This window comes from Brassica rapa, chromosome A05 (genome assembly GCF_000309985.2).
Source record: "Brassica rapa cultivar Chiifu-401-42 chromosome A05, CAAS_Brap_v3.01, whole genome shotgun sequence".
Classification (NCBI taxonomy): domain Eukaryota; kingdom Viridiplantae; phylum Streptophyta; class Magnoliopsida; order Brassicales; family Brassicaceae; genus Brassica; species Brassica rapa.
Genome location: NC_024799.2, coordinates 16,313,045 through 16,332,576, shown reverse-complemented (window position 1 = coordinate 16,332,576; position 19,532 = coordinate 16,313,045). Strand labels below are relative to the sequence as shown.

Below are 19,532 nucleotides of genomic sequence, written 5' to 3'. Positions count from 1 at the left end.
AGTTTTTATTTAAATGTTAATGTATGTGATATAGCATTTGAAATATGTGATATGGTCTAATGTTTTTGATGTAAAGTAATGATAATATATGATTTGAGGTATATATATATATATATGTAGGTTTATAGTTTAGATATATAAAATAAAATGTTAAAATTTAAATTTTGAAAATTAACTTTTGTAAGTATTGGATAGTATAAATTTAGGATCTTTTAAATTTAAGACTTGATGTTAAAAATATTAGATTAGACTAAAGACTTTATATGTAGGGTTTAGGTTTGGGGTTTAGGGTATTAGATTTAGAGTGTATATTTAGTGTTCAAAGTTTTAAATTTGAGATTATAATTTTTAAATGATTAAATTTTGAGTTTAAGTTTAAGATTGAAGTTACATTATGAAAAGATTGAATTTTTAAAATTTATGTTTAGGGTTTAAAGTTTAGGGTTTAGGATGTTGTTATTTAAAAAACAAATTACAATTACCACATACAAATAAACAAAAAATATATTTATAAAATTAAATTTTTAAAAATTACATCCGGTTATAACTGTGAAAAAAAATAATTTTTTTTGTTAATTAAAACTAGAATTCTGGAGTATGAATGTATGATTAGGTTATATAATTATGGTAAATTTTAAAGTATACAGTTTGAGAGTAAAGTATGTTACTAATTATACTTTTGGTTTTTCATAAATATGTTTTAAATTTTGGATTTTAATTATACTTTTGGCTTTTCGAATACTTTTCGGTAATTTCAGATATTTAATTGCCAAATATTATATCATAGAAAAAAAATCAGGTACTGACAATCTAGAACCGGTCCGCAACCAAACCGAAACACTCACTTTCAGAACAATTTGGTCACAAAAACAGATGAAAGTAGAATTATGTTATACAAATGAAAAGACATGTATTGGTTCAAGGTTTCAAGATCACAAGCGTTTTGCAAGTAAACAAGCTGTTGGCAACCATGTTTTCTTTTTTAACCGAAGAAAATGAAATGTCCAGCTTACGTAGATAGCGATATACAGCAATCTCAACCCACCCTTGACTCCCATAAAGAAAGACGCAAGTTTTCTATGACAGGAGCTCTATGTAATGGCAGATTCTTGTCGATAAAATCCATAAGTACAAACAGTGAATGTTGGAACTAACGATAGTACCCTCACCAACAGTTCATTAGACAATTCACTGATGTTATCCATTTCTTACAATACCCTTCAAGACCTCAAAGAAAACAAGACCATAAGAAACAAAAAGCATTTGTCATTCAGAACATTTGACAAGGACTGATCTAAACTAAGACAACGACTCTCGCCTTGTTATGATGCTCCTCAGTCTAATTCAACACAACACCTTTTAACTACTTAGCAGAATCTAAAACTAAGAAACAGAGTGAGATTGGGAAACGTACTTCCTTAACAGACTTGGTTTTGGAAGCTTGCCTAGAAATCTCCTTCTCAACATCATCGCTGTCTTCGCCAACAGGAAGAAAACAAAGATGTCACAGAAACGACATATAACAAGAACATTATAACAGTCATTACCACTGAAGAATGCAAATCTGCATACACAGCAACATCAGCTGCAGATGGCGTCAAACCATTTCCCAAGACCTGGAATATGCAGAAACAAAATGTGCATTACGCTAAAAGATAAACCGAATAAAAATTCATCCTTTACCACTATAGATAAGACACTGCACTGTAACTCAAACAAACTAATCCCAACTTGTCAAAATGTGATAGAAACGAGAATAGAGCTCAATAAAAATTTCAATTTTTAAAGTTCAGAAGTACCTCCTCGTTGTTTTGTGAAGACACTTCCTTTCCTGATGCCTTCAATACATTATAATACAGCGTCTTGACATCATTCTCATCAGACCAATCTTGATGTACAATTCAATTTCACTACCCCCATTAGAACGAAAAACAGAATCAGACATACTCGGCTACTTTGCAACATAATCATGAAGAAAAAGGTGAAGCTTTCTTCGTCGGACTGATTCTTCACGGAGGTTTCTCTGCTTTAAAGTGACCGGTGACGAAAACCCTTTTGCCGACCGATGGAAAGTGGGGAATTGAAGAAGAATCTGGGAAGGAGCGAAGGATGCTAGAGACGAGGTGATGAGTCCATGGCTTCGCGGCTGTTGATGTAACTAATTCCTTCCTTGTGCTGCTTTGCCTTCGGCTTCTCCAATTCCATGGCTTAAGCGCTTGAAGCAGCCGTGCTTGGATTCTCATTATCATTCTCCTGCATTTAGATCGATAAACCTTTCCGCGACTTGTCTCTGAAACGAATCTAACCCCACCTCCATTTGATTCGACAACTCGTTGCGGCTGCCGGCGATTGTCATTGAGTCAACCGAGTGTTTCGATATTGAATTTGGAGCCAGAGAGAGAGAGAGAGAGAGAATGAGTGATGATAAGAACCCTAATCAAGATATAATTGTTATTTTTTTCTCAATGAGATAGAACAAAGAAGAACGATTGAACGAGAACGTACCTTATTGTAACAAATTAAGCAGCAAAATTTCTTTATTTTCCCACCGTAACAAACATAACGTTTTTAAATTGACAAACGCTAAAAAAAATCAAGCGTCGTTATACAAATAGCAAGACTGTTATAAGCGCTATAATATCCTTTTCTTATTAATAGAGAATCATTTTTGGAGAGTAACATTTATTTTGTAATCAATCTATACTATATAAAAGCAGCTATCAAGGCCATCCACATAGAATTTAAAGCCACCAATCATATTGTGACAAATCAGCATTTTAGATTGTTATTTCTAAAAATGTCAATATTTCAAAATAAATAGAAATTACTATCTAACAAGGTAAACTAACAAAGTAAAAGAAATTATAAATATGTTAACTTAATATCTATATCATTATTTCAAAATTTAATATAAAATAATGGGCAATTCTCATAAATAGATAATTTTTAAGTTTTGTTCACAAAAATTGATCACAAGGAGGAAAATGACCAAAATGTTTCATTTAATAGGTAAAAGGACACTAATACCCTAGATATATAAAAAATAAAAAAAAATATAAAAAAAAATAAAAAAAATAATTTTTTATATAGTTTTAGATTATATGTTTTCAAATTCGAACTTTTTTATTACCTTTTTTTTTAATTTTGTTTTTCGAAAATCTTTTTTATATATTTTTTACAATTTTCTTTTTGTAATTCGAAAATATTTTTTGAAACTATTTTTAAAATTTTTATTTTCAAATTTTTAATATTTATTTTATATTTTATAAAATTTTAAACCTCAAACTCAAATCCCCATCCCTTAACTCTAAATCCTAAGATTTGGATTAGTTAATCCTAGGGGTATAAGTGTATATTTACTTCTTTAATAAAACATTTTGGTCATTTTGATTCTTAGAATCTATATTTGTGATAGAAACTTTTTTAGTGCTATCCTAAGGTATTTCCCTAAAATAATTATAAAATATAATAATTAATTAAAATGCAAGATTTCCAAACAATTATAACTATATAAATTTATAATACATGATTTTTAAAATTTAGGCTATATGCTTTTGAAAATATTCACAAATAACATATAATATATATAAGTTGAGGCTAAAATTATTGAAAATATCCACATATTATTTTAAAGCAGCAAAAAATGTCAAAGCAGAAAATGTCAAATCAATACCCAAAATATGTTTCTTTCAAAATAAAAATAGAAATAATTATTAAATTTAGTAAATAATTAAAGAAAAATTAATAAATCGAAGAAATTTGATATATAAACAAAATCTTTGGAAGATTAACATAAAAAATGTTAAAAGGCTTTCATTAATAAGAGAAAATATGAAAGAGGCAGCAAGTTAGTACAAAAACAAGGAAAAGTAAAGAGGCAGCAGAATACATCCAAATTTACTTAGGGCTCTAATCTCCCGACCAGAATTGCTGGGGTGGAGCCCCGGTACAACGTCTAAGATTTACCAGAGCAGTAGCCTTGTTTCTTAGCAGAGAAACCAAGGAATTAAAAGTCTTGTGAGGAGGCATTGTAATCCCGTCATGATAACGGCTGTTCCGCCCATCCCATATAACATGGATTGCTCCTTGCTAAGCTTGAAAAATAGCCACCTTCAAGGTGGTAGATCCAGAATTTGAGATCAGCCACTGAATCAGAGTTGGCCACGAATGAGGGGCATTGAAAATCCCTAGCTTCACCATAAGATCTTTCCAAATATATAGAGAGTAATGACAGTCCAAAAACAAGTAATTTCTTGTCTCTTCATGGAGACCATATAGAATGCAAGTTTTGCCGATGTCATAACCCCAAGAATGTAATCTATCCAAAGTGGGATTCCCGTTGAGGACGAATAACCAGGACGTCAAAGAATGACGTGGAAGAGCTGTCCTGTGCGAGAGAATATTTGGTACTGACCACGTGGGTTTAGAGATTCTTATGTTATTCCACACTTGCCCAGAGATAAATATATCATGAGCAGGACTGATCATGAATACTACCTTCCATTGTTACACTGAGGCGTGTCCGAATCAGAAGACACATTTGTATGTCTCAAAGTCCCATGTATCTCTAACCTCTTTTTTTTTTTTTTCTTTGCAGCATGCAGGTGATCGATGGTAAGATTTTGTTGATACCCACGTCAACCAGATCAGTGAAGAAAGGAGACCTCGGCTGCTTACTTTCTGTTCTATAAACGTTTAGTAGAAGAATAATGAAAGCAGAAGCTGAAAAAGAGAAGAAAGAGGTACGTGAAGTTTTTCCACTGTTAGCGAAGCTTATTAAGAAACATCACTGGCTAATTCTCATCATTAGTGCAAAGATCAGGATCAAAGCAGCTGAGTTGAGGACTGATTACAGGATAGGGAGAGAGGAGAGTAGGGAAGAAGAAGATCAAAACCGGAGAGGACATGTTGCGGAGAATTCATTTCATTTTTAGAAAAAATTGGTATCCAATAACTATATTCAATTAAAGAGGAAGATTAGATAAATGCTTTTGAACAAAACCCTTGTGAGATATCTTCTAATTGTTTTTAAATAGCACATACAAAATAAAATAACAAAACAAAATTAATTTAAAATAAATCAACTTGCTATATATACTATTTTTGGAAAATAGTATATAAAAATAAAACTAACAAACATTTTTTAAAAAGAATACCATACCTTTAGAATCAAAACTATAAACATTTTAAAATTAATATCAAATTAAAAACTAATAGAAAAGTCATTAAAAATCATTTGCATCTTTGGACGAAAAAAATTATTTATTTTCCAAAGCAAATATGAATACAAATGGAATAGTATAATAACAAATATGAAGGCTAATTAAATAACTATAATACTAAGATATATATTAAAATCGAATTTCCTACTTGATGACAATTACTATTGACTTATGAAAACATTTCAGAGGAGGTTCAGACAGATAATGCTAGGTCACAGGAGGATATTGTGGAGGTCTCCAGAAAGTTACAAGAAGCTTATAAGGATGAAGAAGATTATTGGCACCAGAAAAGTAGGAATATGTGGTACTCTTCGGGGGATCTAAATACCAAGTTCTATCATGCCTTAACTAAGCAACGACGAGTTCGGAATAGGATTGTTGGCTTACATGATGCTGCGGGGAACTGGATTACAGAAGATATTGGAGTGGAAAAGGTGGCTGTTGACTATTTTGAAGAGCTGTTTAGTACCACTTCGCCGACAGGATTTGATAGTTTTCTCTCAGAGGTAACAACGGGTATCACTCCTCAGATGAATCAACGATTGTTGAGAGTGGCGACTGAGAGTGAGGTAAAAGAGGCTTTGTTTATGATGCATCCAGAGAAGGCGCCAGGACCGGATGGTATGACGGCTCTTTTTTTCCAGCATTCCTGGCATATCATTAAGAATGATTTGGTAACAATGGTAAATAATTTTTTGGTGTCTGGGGACTTGGATCCACGGTTAAATATTACTAATATATGTATGATCCCAAAGACGGAGAGGCCTACTAGGATGACGGAATTGAGACCCATTAGTCTATGTAATGTCGGGTATAAAATTATCTCGAAGGTTCTGTGCCAGCGGCTGAAACTTTGTCTGCCGTCTCTTATTTCGGAAACGCAATCGGCATTCGTGGCAGGGAGGTTGATAACTGATAATATTCTTATAGCTCAGGAGATGTTTCATGGATTACGGACTAACAAATCATGTCAAGGAAAATATATGGCAATTAAAACGGATATGAGCAAAGCGTATGATAGAGTGGAATGGGACTTTATTAAAGCTTTACTAGAGAAGATGGGTTTTGATCTTCATTGGATTAAATTAATGATGGAATGCATATCATCGGTTCAATATCGGGTTTTACTAAATGGACAACCAAGAGGCCTTATTATTCCGAATAGAGGGTTACGGCAAGGAGATCCGTTATCTCCTTATTTATTTATTTTGTGCACTGAGGCTTTGATTGCAAATATTAAAAAGGCGGAGGATGGGAAACAATTGACAGGAATGAAGGTAGCTCGAGCATGTCCTTCCATTTCACATCTACTGTTTGCGGATGATAGTCTTTTCTTTTGCAAAGCCCAGAGAGAGGAATGTCAAACTATTCTCAGAATCTTAAAGGAATATGAGATGGTGTCAGGTCAACTCATTAATTTTGAGAAGTCTTCGATCCAATTTGGACATAAAATTGAAGAGTCCAACAGACAGGAAATGAGAGACATCCTGGGCATTCAGAATCATGGAGGAATGGGAACTTATCTAGGATTACCAGAAAATCTTGGGGGTTCAAAGGTTCAGGTTTTTAGTTTTGTGCAGGATAGACTAAACAAACGGGTTAATGGTTGGACTTTTAAGTTCTTTACAAAAGGAGGAAAAGAGGTGATTATTAAATCGGTGATTACGGCATTACCAAATCATGTGATGTCTTGCTATCGATTGCCTAAGGCAACCGTAAAGAAACTGACAGGTGCGGTAGCCCAATTTTGGTGGAGCCCCGGGGGAAGTACGAGAGGTATGCATTGGAAATCTTGGGATAAAGTATGTGTTAGCAAGGAGGAAGGAGGACTGGGTTTTAAAGACATCACTGATTTCAATACAGCGATGCTTGGTAAACAGTTTTGGCGATTGATCGAGAAGCCAAATACTTTATTTTCTCGAGTTTTTAAAGGTCGATATTTCAGGAATGCCTCACCCCTGGAACCGATTCGCTCATACTCTCCGTCATATGGATGGCGGAGTATTACATCAGCTAGATCTCTGGTTAGCAAAGGACTAATCAAACGGGTGGGATCAGGATCTTCTATCTCTGTATGGAATGATCCTTGGCTCCCAACCACTCGCCCGAGACCAGCAAATAAAAACCAACACAATCTTTACCCTGACCTCACAGTGGCTTCTCTTATAGACCCCACTTTGGGAATTTGGAACTCGCAGGCACTTCAGGCTCTAGTGGATCCACAGGATGTGAAAATTATCGAGAGTATACGACTGAGTAGATATCAGTTGGAGGACAAAGATGGATGGCATTTCACAACAACTGGGAAATACACGGTTAAATCGGGATATCAGGTAGAACGAGTTTACCCGGATAGAGCAAAACCACCAGCATTTTTTGGACCTACGGTCGATGGTTTGAAATCATTCTGCTGGAAAGTCAGGTGTCCACCAAAGCTTAAACATTTTCTCTGGCAGTTGGTGACAGGGTGTATAGCGGTTAAGAAAAATTTACAAGCGAGAGGGATAACTGGCGATATATGTTGTACAAGATGCGGAGCTGAGGAGGAATCGATAAATCATGTGTTTTTCGAATGTCCTCCAGCACTTCAGGTTTGGGCTCTCTCAAAGATACCATCAAATCCAACTACATTTCCCACACAATCCCTTTTTGCAAATATGGATCATCTTTTCTGGAGAGTCTTTCCGCAGTTAGATGATCATCAGTTCGCATGGATACTATGGTATATCTGGAAAGGAAGGAATAGTAAGGTTTTTAGTAATCTGGATATTGATCCTAGGGATACGCTCAAATTGGCGGAAACAGAATCAACCCTTTGGGCTGAAGCCCAACTAGTGAATGAACAGAGAATGGTCCCACAGGAAGAGATTAGGTCTTCACTGTTAAATCCAGGACGATGGTGTTTCACAGATGGTTCCTGGAAAGAGAAAGATACTTTCTCCGGCCAGGGTTGGCACAGCACTTTAGAAGGCTTCGCTGGGTTGCTGGGGGCGAGGAATGTTCGGGCTAGCCTTTCTCCTCTACATGCGGAGATGGAAGCACTACTATGGGCTATGGAATGTATGAGGAATTTACGTCAATCTCAGGTTACGTTTGCAACGGATTGTTCTCAATTGGTGAAGATGGTTTCGGAACCAGAAGAGTGGCCAGCGTTTGCAAGTTATTTGGAAGACATCAAAAGTCTGAGAGCAAGTTTCCTACAATCAGAGATCGTCCATGTACCAAGAGCGCAGAATACAAAGGCGGATAGCCTAGCACGCAGTGTTAGGATTCAGCCGTCTTTCGTCGTTCACATGGATCAATATCTTCCGGCTTGGTTTACAGAGTCTATATGAGTCTGTAAAGTTGACGACAAAAAAAAAAAAAAAATGAAAACATTTCATATGTTAATATCTTCAGAGGGAAGTGATAGATAAGTTGATTAATTAGTATTTCTCTCCACAAACTTTCGCTAATCAGAACGTGCTGTATCTATTGTTACTTTTTTTTTTTCACTGAATTTTCATTGATCATCGAAAATTTAAACATATACAACATTACAGAGGAACATCAACAACAAAAAATGCCTTTGTATCCCCACTACCACTCAAACAACACAACAAAAGGCTCAGGTAGAACTAAGAACAAACATTCTCCCCCGAAACCCAACACCATAACTAACTGCCCATGAGAATCACTTCAGAGGTAACGGCTTTCATTGACAAAGAATTCAAAAAGCCAAGGAGGGTAACCAGTCTGAACATATGATCTCACCAATCCCTGCTTAGTAACGCTTTGAGCAATGAAAGATGCTCCTCTGTTCGCTTCTCTGCTTACCACTTGCAGCTTTCAACCAACAATTCTTGCCATACTGATTCCTATTTCACCTGCAAAGTGAAGGAAGGAAGGCCATGCTTGTGGTCTTTCAACAGCTCTAAACATTTCACAGAATTCACCAGCTATGATGATATGGGACATTCTGTGACTCTCCATACTCTCCAAAGCCCAAAGTATCACCACAAGCTTAGCCTGATCCCTAGATTGGATATTACTGAACGCTCTTCTACTATGGCAAAGCACAACACCTCTCTCTTACGAATCACCCAGCCACCACCCGCAAGATTTTTGGATTTATTCCAATCAAATCCTACATTGCACATAGACCAATCTTTTGGTGGCGGCTTCCACTTCTCCTTTCTCTTCTGAATATTAACTTGAGTCTCGGAAAGAATTTTTTCCTCCACCACTTGCGCTTCAAACCATTCATCGGCATCTTGATTGGCACACAGCATAACATTTGAAGGAATTGGAGTAAAACCTCTGAACAAGAGCTCGTTTCTCGACTTCCATAACGACCATAAGATCCAAGGCCAAACTCTAAAAGAATTTGGCACCACCTTGCGTTTCTTCCCCAAACTCAGCAGATAACTGAAGTTTACAAAAATCGAAGTTTGGTGGAAGCCATTTTGGGGATTAGGGATACCTGTGTAGGAAGTATATATGGAAAGGTCTTATGTGTAAATTATATTGTCATGTAACCCTAGCTAGTCTTGTATATATATTGTAACAGCATGCTCTAATAAGATTACGCTTCCCATTACATATGGTATCAGAGCTTTCGATTCAAAAACCCTAAATAAACTAGCCGCTTCTTCTTCTTCTTCTTCTTCCCCCTTCCTTCAGTCGCCATGACTCACCCAACCAACCATGAAACTGTTATCACCATTGATTCAGTCAAGCTCTTAAACGTCAACATGACCAACGTTACGAAGCTCACGGCATCCAACTTTCTTATGTGGAGCCGTCAAGTCCAGGCCTTACTCAATGGCTATGGCCTCGCTGGATACATCACCGGCGACACCCCGATCCCAACCCCGACGATCATGACGGCTGAAGTCGTCACGGTCAACCCTGAGTACACGTCTCACCAACGTCAAGATCAGCTGATCTACAGTGCCCTCTTGGGTGCGATCTCAGCTAACATCCAACCCATCCTCGCTACTACAGCCACGTCTGCGGAGATCTGGGCGAAACTCTCCGCCACCTACGCTAAGCCAACTCGCGGACACATCCAACAACTCCGTCAACAGGTCAAGCAATGGAAGAAAGGCACAAAATCCATTGACGAGTACCTGCAAGGCTTCACCACTCGCTTTGACCAGCTCGCTCTCTTGGGAAAGCCGTTTGATTTGGAAGATCAGATCGAGTTCATCGTGGACGGACTGCCTGAGGAGTATAAACAAGTCGTGGATCAAATCCAAGGGCGTGATGTTACTCCTTCGATAACTGAGGTTCATGAAAAGCTGTTGAACCAGGAAGTTAAACTTCATGATGCTACGTCTGATGTCGTACTCCCGATCTCTGCGAATGTGGCTCAGTCCCGCCCTCAGAACAACAACTACCGCAACAACAACTACCGTGGTCGCTCGAACAATCGCAACAGTGGTAACTCATGGTCCCCACAGCAGCCGTACGCACCACGCCAAGAGCAACAATCACGTGGGTATCAAGGCAAGTGTCTATGGTCATAGCGCGAGGCGTTGCTCTCAGATGTCTCAACAAGGAGGCTACACTAACCCTGCCTCGGCACCATGGCAACCTCGTGCTAATATGGCAGCTGCTGCGTACAACCCCAACAACTGGATTCTTGACTCCGGAGCCACACACCATCTCACTACCGATCTGAGTAATCTGGCGCTCCATCAGCCATACAATGGTGGTGAAGAAGTGACCATTGCTGACGGCTCGGGTCTCTCCATCTCTCATACGGGTTCCTCAATTCTTCCCACTCCATCTCGTCCTTTAAGCTTAAACAATATCCTATATGTTCCTAACCTTCATAAAAACCTTATATCTGTTTACCGCTTGTGTAATGCTAATACGGTGTCTGTTGAATTCTTTCCTGCCCACTTTCAGGTGAAGGATCTCAGCACGGGGGTCCGATTACTTCAAGGCAGAACTAAAGATGAGCTATACGAGTGGCCAGTACCATACTCCAAACCCACGTCTCTCCTTGCGTCACCAACCTCCAAAACGTCCCTCACCTCTTGGCATTTGCGACTTGGCCACCCAGCACAACCTATCCTAAACACTCTTGTTTCTCAATTTTCTTTACCTACTTTGTTGTCATCTCAAAAACAAACTCCTTGTTCTCATTGCTTAATCAATAAAACCCATAAACTGCCTTTTTATTCAAATACCATTGTCTCAACCAAACCACTTGAGTATGTGTATAGCGACGTCTGGATGTCCCCAATAAACTCAGTAGACAACTTCAAATACTATGTTCTCTTTGTTGATCACTTCACGAGGTTTACTTGGCTATATCCGCTGAAGCTCAAGTCGCAAGTCCAGGCTACCTTCATCGCATTCAAAGCACTGGTAGAAAACCGGTTTAATGAGAAGATCAAGACTCTATACTCGGACAACGGTGGGGAATATCTTGCGCTGAGACAATTTCTTCAAACTCACGGTATCTCTCATCTGACGTCCCCACCGCACACACCAGAACACAATGGGATTTCCGAAAGGAAACACCGTCATATTGTGGAAACTGGTCTTACTCTTCTCAGCCAAGCGTCCATGCCTACTTCATACTGGTCTTATGCCTTCACCACTGCCGTCTACCTTATCAATCGCATGCCCACCCCAGTCCTCAACAACACATCACCCTACGCCAAGCTCTTTCAACAAGTCCCAAACTACCATAAACTTCGAGTCTTTGGCAGCGCATGTTATCCCTGGCTCCGTCCGTATGCAAATAACAAAATGGCGATGAGATCGACTGAATGTGTCTTCCTTGGATACTCACTTACACAAAGTGCGTATCTGTGTCTTGATCGTGGCAGCGGCAGAACCTTTGTGTCTCGCCATGTCCAGTTCATCGAGGACAAGTTTCCGTTTGCTACTCCACCCAAACCCACACCCCAGCCTGAGTTGTCGCAAACCTCTCCCCCTTTCTCTGTTGTCCCACTTACCCTCTCATCACACCCGGCGCCACTCGTGTCTGCTCCATCTATGCCTTCCCCGGGCGGGGATCCTCACCGGCAGGCCACGCCTGACATTCCATCCTCTTCGTCTTCACTGATGAATGATGCTGTGCTATCTTCTGATAACACACAGGTGGACCCAGGTATTGAATCAACAACACCCTCTGGCAATGCACAGGTATGTACTCCAACTCCCACTCCTCCAATAATCACCACTCAACCAGCCCAACCCCCGCCACCTGCGAACCCAGCAACCAATATACATCCCATGCGGACTCGCGCAAAGAACCAGATACACAAACCAAACACTAAACACTCTCTCCTCACCATCAAACACCAAAGCACCCCACTGATCCCCACTACCGTAACCCAAGCCTTGAGGGATGAGCAATGGCGTAATGCCATGGGCGAAGAGATGGATGCCCAGATACGGAATCGAACTTATGATTTGGTTCCATCACATCCTAGTCAGCATGTTATTTCTACTAAGTGGCTCTTTTCTCATAAATATTTTCCAGATGGCACACTCAAGAGACATAAAGCAATATGGGTGGCGCGGGGACACAGACAACAGCAAGGCATCGATTACTCAGAAACGTTTAGTCCCGTGGTTAAGTCGCTCACTATACGACTCGTTCTCCAGCTTGCTGTCTCCCGCGCGTGGCAAATCAAACAGCTCGACGTCAACAACGCCTTCCTCCAAGGAACCTTAACTGATGAAGTCTATGTCAGCCAGCCACCAGGCTATGTAGATAAAGACCGCCCTCATCATGTTTGTCGTCTCCGCAAGGCACTCTACGGCCTGAAACAGGCGCCGCGTGCGTGGTATCAGGAACTCAAGACGTTCCTCTGCTCCCTTGGGTTCCGCAACTCTCTAGCCGATACCTCTGTGTTTGTTTACAATGATGCAGGTCGAATTGTGTATTGCCTCGTCTACGTTGATGACATCATTGTCACTGGTAGCAGTCCGGCCCTTGTCACGAGCTTCATCACTGCCTTGTCCAATAGATTCTCCCTTAAAGATCCAATGGACTTGGATTACTTTCTAGGCATTGAGGCGACAAGAACCGGTCATGGTCTTCATCTCATGCAACGCAAATATATCAATGACCTTCTCCGTCGCACCAACATGGTTGATGCAAAGCCAGTCACCTCCCCAATGGCAACAACGCCGAAGCTGTCTCTCAAGTCTGGCACTGCCCTCTCGGATCCGACTGAGTACCGAACTGTCATTGGTAGTCTACAATACCTTGCGTTCACGCGGCCTGATATAGCTTATGCGGTGAATAAGCTCTCTCAATTTATGCATTGTCCGACGGATCTACATTGGCAGGCTACCAAACGGATCCTTCGTTATCTCGCCGGTACCTCTTCACATGGCATCTATCTCCGTAAGGACTCCCCTCTGTCTTTACATGCATTTTCAGACGCCGACTGGGCAGGAGATGTTGATGATTTTGTCTCGACGAATGCGCACATTCTGTATCTCGGAACCACACCCATCGCATGGTCCTCCAAGAAGCAACAAGGTGTGGCGCGTTCCTCGACGGAAGCTGAGTATAGAGCTGTGGCTAACACAGCCTCTGAAGTGCGATGGGTCTGTTCTCTCCTCTCAGAACTTGGTGTCACGTTACCCTCGACGCCGGTGATATATTGTGATAACGTCGGCGCCACGTACCTCTGTGCTAATCCAGTTTTTCACTCTCGTATGAAGCACTTAGCCTTGGACTACCACTTCATACGCGACAATGTCAGCTCCGGGGCTCTGCGCGTGTCACATGTCTCCACTCATGATCAGCTCGCGGACGCACTTACAAAACCGCTTGCTCGAGCACGCTTCATCTACTTATCTAACAAGATTGGAGTTCGACAACTACCTCCATCTTGAGGGGGTATGTAGGAAGTATATATGGAAAGGTCTTATGTGTAAATTATATTGTCATGTAACCCTAGCTAGTCTTGTATATATATTGTAACAGCATGCTCTAATAAGATTACGCTTCCCATTACATAACCTGAGATAGCCCAAACGAGTCTTGCAAGAGGACATTCAAAGAGAATGTGATTGATAGATTCAGTTGATCCTCCACATACTTGACATCCACTGTCCACCTTGATTCCTCTAGCTTCCATAAGCTCCGCTACAGATAGGCCACCATTTAATGCTTTCCACAGAAAAACTTTGATCTTTGGAACCGTTAAGACCTTCCAAACCTTCTCTTTAAGCGGATTAATAGAAGGTTGGTTAAAAGCTTCCGGTTGAGATAGTCTAGTCTTCTCTTCAAAGGCTAAGTTATAAGCCGTTTTAACAGAGAATTGACCACTTCGAGTCAGCTTCCAAGAATAAAAATCCTCTTTTAAAACTGCTGGCTGATTCTTTAACAACATCTCAACATCTCCTGGAACAAAGATTTCACACAGAGCCGTTGGATTCCACAAGCGAGTATAGGTATCAATCAGAGAGCTCGCAATCAGGTTCACATCGAAAAAGTAGTTCTTAATCCAAGGAGCTCGCATACCTTCCACTGGATCATCAATCCATTTATCAATCCATACTCTAGTCTTTTGTCCATTACCACTCTGCGAATAATGCCTTTTGTCAGAAGCTCTCTGCCATGCAACAAACTACGCCAAGCGTAAGACGGCCTAAGTCCTAAGGGAGCTGACAAAAGTTCACCATTAGGAAAGTATCTACTCTTCAGGAATCTCGCAAGCATCGAATCCGGTTGAGATTATACTTTCCAAGCTTGTTTGGCCAACATAGCTTGATTGAAAGCTTCAAGATCTCTGAAACCAAGACCACCTTGGTCCTTAGAAAGGCACAAACGTTCCCATGCTACCCAATGAATCTTTCTTTGATGAGGATTAGCTCCCCACCAAAAGGCCGCTAACATGCTGGTGAGTTTGTTAGTGATAGATTTGGGGAGACGAAAACAAGACATAGCAAAGGTCGAAAGCGAGGAGCCAGAAGACTTTATCAATACCTCTTTCCCAGCCTGCGAGAGGTGCTTATAATACCAAAAATCAAGCTTCCCATGAGTTTTGTCTTTCAGATAAGAAAATAGATCAACCTTCGAACCCGAAAAACACTCTGGGAGGCCCAAATATTTGCTTGCTCCCCCTTGATTGGAAATACCAAGAGTATGTTGAATTGTTGCTCTTGATTCTTCACCGACCTTGTCACCAAAAGAAATGGAAGATTTCTCACGGTTAATTGTCTGCCCAGTAGCCTCACCATAGAAACTGAGGATTCTTTGTAGCGCTGAAGCTTCGCTCACTGATGCTTTACAAAGGAACAAGCTGTCGTCAGCTCAGCAAACAAGAGATGGGAAATAGCTGGACCCTCCTCTGAAAATCTCATTCCACTGATCAAACCATTTCTCTCCGCCACATTAAGTAGATGCGTAAGCCCCTCAGTGCAGAGAACAAACAAAAATGGTGACAACGGATCGCCTTGGCGTAATCCTCTCTGTGGATTTATCAACCCAAACGGTTGATCATTAATAAGAACCGCAAAGGATACTGATGTAACACACATCATCACCCACTCAACCCACTTCAAGCTAAATCCCAGTGCCAACATCAGACTCCTAAGATAACTCCATTCCACACGATCGTATGCTTTCGACATATCAGTTTTCACCGCCATCATCTCCTGAGATATTGGTTGATGCATTTTGAGGGTGTGAACCGCTTCGTGTGCTATGACTATGTTATCAGATATGAGACGATCCCTAACGAAAGCAGATTGATTGGACGAGATAATGTCCTGTAAGAAAGGTTGAAGCCTTCTTACCAATATTTTTGAAACGGATTTGTACAACACGGAGCATAAACTGATGGGCCTTAAATCCTTCATGAACTCCGGGTCATTAATTTTGGGAAGAAGGAAAATGTATGTGAAGTTACAATCTCTAGGGAGAGAGGCCATCTGAAAGACCTCTTGTATCTCACTGGTGATCTGCTCTCCTACAAGATCCCAATGCCGTTGAAAGAAGAGCCCAGTCATGCCGTCAGGACCAGGCGCACTGTCTGGATCAATTTAAAAGATCGCTTCCCTAACCTCCTCTTTAGAAATGTCTCTTGAGAGGACCTCATTCATCGAATCAGAGACTTTTGGAACCATACTTTCCAGAACTGGAGTGTAGGGCCGAGGATTAGAAGAACGGAAAAGAGTCGAGAAATAGTCAATAGCAACTTCGGCTTTGGCGCCTTCCGACCATTGATCCTTTCCATTCTTGTCCTTCAGCTTATCAATCAGGTTTCTGGATCTGCTTGTTTTGACCGAAGAGTGGAAAAATTTAGAGCAACGGTCCCCATGAATCATCCACTTATCCCTGCTCTTTTGTTTCCAAAAGAGTTCCTCTTCTTTGTAGGCCTTAATCAAATCCTTCTTAATGATATTAATCATGAAAAAACAAGGATAATCTCTTGATTGGATCCATTCCAGTCTTTCTTGCAACAAACGAATCTTGTCTTGAGAATTGTAGACAGATTGTTTCTTCCACCGGCTGAGAGCATTTCTACAACTTCTTATTCTCTGAGACACTGATTGATGCCGACCATTACAGTTCCTCGCCCAAGCTATGCTAATCTGTTTCTTCACATCATGTTGGATTAGGAACTTCTTATCAAATCTGAAATGACCTTTGAAAGCCTCATGGTTAGCATAGAAGTTTAACCAAATAGGTCTGTGATCAGAACCGCGCTTCTCCAAAAAAAATTGGTTCGAGCCCGGAAATATCTTGAACCATTCTTCATTTCCAAAACTCCTGTCTAAGGCGCACTGAATCCATTTATTCCATCTTTTGCCACCCCAAGTCAGCTTGTCGCCCCTACTAGACAGTTCCTCCATACCACAGTTCTTCAACATGTCTGCAAAGGGCAAGAAAGAAGCCTCAGACCGTCTTGGACCACCTGATTTCTCTTCATTATTTAGAATCTCATTGAAGTCCCCTATGAGGCACCACGGTTCTTTGCGATTAGTTCCAATTCGGTTAAGTCTTTCCCACACCTCATTACGCCCCTCGATGATCGGATCTCCATATATACAAGAAAGAAAAAAGGTAATCTCTCCATACTGTACCAAACAGTCCAAAATGTTTTTATCTGCAAATTTTACATCCATCTTCATGTTTTTCTTACAAAAAAGGGCAAGGCCTCCACTAAGGCCATCAGGGCTAACTGTATAAACACGATCATACCCCAACCACACCTGAGTATCTACCAAAACATCGCGACAGTTCTTCGTTTCCATCAAAAAAAGAATCTTCGGGAAGATTTTTTGACGCAACTCCCGAAGACGTTGAATTGTCAGACCTTGAGGCTGCCCCAAGCCCTGACAATTCCAGCTGATTATGCTCATTGGGCGTTGGGCGATCCCTCACTTGGGATCACCTTAAGGCATTGCGCCTTATTGTTTGACCTTCCACCCATTTCTTGCACCACTTTCTTCCTCTTTCTGCTACCCATTTCCTGCTTACCCTCTCTTCTGTCTTCACCATCATCAAACTGTTGTACCATCAGACCTGAAGATAACTTCTTCCTCAAACCTTTAGGAGGACGCCTGCGCACATAACTACTCTTCCTGATAGTCCCGGAAGATCCAGGCTCATGAGAACCTACACGGAAAACCGTTGAACTATCAAAGAAAGGATTATGCACACTGGCTTCACTACTGTCGTCGAAGAAACCAAGCTCCAACACCGGCTCACTAAGAGTGACCTGAGGTTTGAAGGCTTTAAACGCTCCCGCCATAAGCTTGTTGGGATTGACATTTAAATCAAATGAGACCTTCTTTTGACTTTTCTCCCTGTAATCAAACACCAACCCTTTTCCTTTGTTTAAATCAGAAGTAACCACGGGGGCAGCTTCTAAACGCAGAACAGAACGTTGAGCTCTTGGATCAGCTTCAGCCTCTTTGACTGTACTTCTCAATTTATCCACCTTGATTGCTTTGTCTTCCCCTGTATCAGCAAGCATATACCTCCTCATTTCATCCATAAACTCCTTCGCGATTCTTGGTCTCCCTGAAAGAGGATCCAAGCCAACCTGAGACTCTTCCAGAACACCATAAAGAGGATCCTCCAGATTTATCATCGCAGCAGGGGCCTTCTGTAACGCTACTTTAGCTCTGTTTCTTCTAGCTTGAGATTCCTCCTAACGTTTCCTGATTTCAATCGGACAGATGCTTTTTTCATGATTGAGACGCTTACAAGTAAAACATCTCTTTTGCAGTTGCTCATAATCAAAATGAATGGTCGCCGTCTTTCCACCCTTACGATTTATAACTCTGGACATCTTTAATGGATTGGCCACATTGAACAGCACCTGAAAACGGATATAGTCTTGGGTGACAGGCTTCAGAAGGTCAAACGCCACCACTATGACTCTTCCAATCATGTCTCCAAGAGTTGTTAAAGCCTCAGTAGTGTAATATTCTTCTGCAATATAGCTGATCCTCACCCACAGAGGAATAAACTGAAGATAATCCTCCGGAGGATATTATACCCAACGCTCAAGCACCATCGCCCATTCATTATAAGTCTGAACCCCTTTTTCCAGAACATCAAGAAGATCATATTCGGAATTAAAGATAAACTGAAACCTCTCTCGAGATAAGGCGATACCACGAACTTTTCCTTCCTTTTGCCACTTTCGAGGCATAGTGATGATCAACCCCAACATACGCTGGCACTCAGGGTTTAAAGACCTCCCCATGATACTGAGACGATTTTCTTCTATGGAAGTGAATCCCAGACGATCTGGCATGGTAAAAGGCTCCTCATCTTCTTCATCCAGGGACAAAGCCATTAAGGCCCGATCCATAGCCACAGACATATTTGCAGACGAGAACTAGACGGAATAGGTCTTTTTTTTTTCTTTCTACAACCCAGATTCAAAAGCGATAAGAACACCGAACAGAAACACTGAAAAGATCTTTCTTTTAAGCCAAAACCCACTTAAATATAATATAAGAGGATAAGAAGGGAAAAATAAAACGTGTTTTAAAGACCCCCACTCATCAAAGACGAGTTGAACTCTCTTTCTATTAAAAGAACACTTTAACCCACTTGGGGTTCCTAGAGAGCAAATTCTCACTCTTCTTTCTCTCTCCAGAAACGTATTAGCTGATTCGATTTCAATGTGTAAAATGTTTATATCTATTGTTACTTTAAAATATATGTTGAGACTATTATTATTTTTTTTTTTAAATCAAATATGATTTTAAATTATCAATCAAAAATATGTCAAAATATTATTTTAATTTATTCTTTTTAAAAATTAATTTTTAAGAAATTTTTATTTAGTATAAAATAAAATTTCATATCAAATCAAAACT

At 40.2% G+C, this 19,532-nt stretch overlaps 1 long non-coding RNA gene across 2 annotated transcripts; it reads right to left on the bottom strand.

The window, feature by feature from the left end:
* Positions 1-781: 781 nt before the first annotated feature.
* LOC108872162 lies at positions 782-2,956 on the bottom strand. 2 transcript variants are annotated; one of them, XR_001958879.2, is made up of 3 exons: positions 2,506-2,956; positions 1,800-2,433; positions 782-1,616 (listed from the first exon to the last, which is right to left on the bottom strand). It is a non-coding gene; the product is annotated as an uncharacterized LOC108872162 (long non-coding RNA). The 2 variants fall into 2 exon arrangements; XR_001958878.2 differs by lacking the exon at positions 2,506-2,956 and having other exon boundaries at positions 1,800-2,499.
* Between the last annotated feature and the right edge of the window lie 16,576 nt (positions 2,957-19,532).